Below are 1,657 nucleotides of genomic sequence, written 5' to 3' on the forward strand. Positions count from 1 at the left end.
AGATAGTTTGGTGTTCTTCATTCGTTGTTGTTCTTGCACTCAAGTGTTCATTCCTTGAGCCTTTGTGGATCTGGTACTCTCCAATGTGGATGTTCTTTTGTTGGTTTTTCCCTATTTTTGAGTTTTGGAAGTGTTTTTACTTTCTATGGGCGACATTTGTTCAGCATTGTGCGACACTGATAAAGTATCGCACACCCATAGAAAGAATGTCATATGATACTATAAAGTGTCGCACACATTACTAGAGAAGTGTCGTACGACACTGGAAGAGTGTCACACGGTTTTATGAGAAATGTCACATGATACTTTCCCAGTATCGCACACCTTCTTGAGATGTGTCGCACTCAGTAAGGGAGAAATGTCACCCTCCCTTAGTAAAAAGTGTAGCATAGTTTTTGTGAAAAACTTGCACATGCCATCAGCGGACACTTTTCTTCATGATCTAGTCTTTTTGAGAGTGGTTTTGGTTACCCTTTTGGGCGTTCTCCGAGCCTATGTTGTTGCATTTTGGAATCAGGAGGTTTCTTTTGAAATTCAGTTTTTGAGTTTCTGTTGTAGTCCTTTGAGGTTTAAAATATATCGTTTAAGTATAAGATTTCCTTATACTTAAGATATATTTTAATATATGTGATAAATCATTTGAGATAGGTTTCAGACCTCTCAGAGATAAGTTTTGGATTCTAGGAAATTTCAGGGCTTCAGAAATCCAGTCTTAGCCAATTTTTAGGGCTTCAAGATTTTAGGCTTAGCCAAATTTTGGGATTCTTCTTTTTACCCCAGCTTGGTGTTTTGTTGATGAGTGGTTGTTTCTTGTGCCCTCATCATGTGCATTGTCGTTGTCAGCTTTGTTTGTGTGTGTCAGTTTGGTAGTGGCGTTTGGAGATTCGTTGGTTGCAGGGATTGTGATGAAGTCTTCCATTGCGATCGTTGTGATCCCTGTATGATGTTGTCTTGTGCATTCATACTTGTAAAAAAAAAATATCTTGGCTTGATTTGAATCCTTGTTTCCAAGGATCTCTAGGTGGGGCATTACAGCAGAAGTGACCAATTTTGGGAAAGGTCTATTTAGTTGGACTCCAACCAGTGTAGAGTCTCTTCTTAGAATGAGAAGAGGGAGAAAGGGTAGGGTGTTATGGGCCCCTACATGTCAGCAAAAACCTTGTATGATTATGGTATGTTGAAATGGAAGTTCTTGGTTTAAAGCACCAATTGGGCATCTATTTGGTGTTGTGCTTGACTTCTCCTAGTTGGAAGAATCCACCTTTCCCTAGTGTTGATTCATTGTAAATCCTATTGTGAACACCTTGTATGAATATGCATGTTTGATTTGTTTCTTGGTCATGCTTTTTGTCACCTGATCAGATCTTGTTCTCTCCACGGTTCTTAGTAATGTGTTGCAGAAATCGATATGGAACCCTTATTAAGGGCCATGATGGAAATGTATATTGATTGTTTTAATTCAATTATGTTCAGTGTTAGAATCCTATGAAGAAATGTATTTTTAAACCTTTGTTAAAGTGGCAACGAAGTCGGGTTTTCTTACTAGTTCTTTCTCGGCGGAGCCCTTGAACTAGGTAGTTTTATAGAAAAAAAATGAGATTGAGTAAATATGCTTGCATCGAGTCTTATAACTTTGTTTTCAGTTTTGCTTATGTAA

This window comes from Cupressus sempervirens, chromosome 1, assembly GCF_028749045.1.
Source record: "Cupressus sempervirens isolate cs-2001-9-10 chromosome 1, ASM2874904v1, whole genome shotgun sequence".
In the NCBI taxonomy this organism is placed as follows: Eukaryota; Viridiplantae; Streptophyta; class Pinopsida; order Cupressales; family Cupressaceae; genus Cupressus; species Cupressus sempervirens.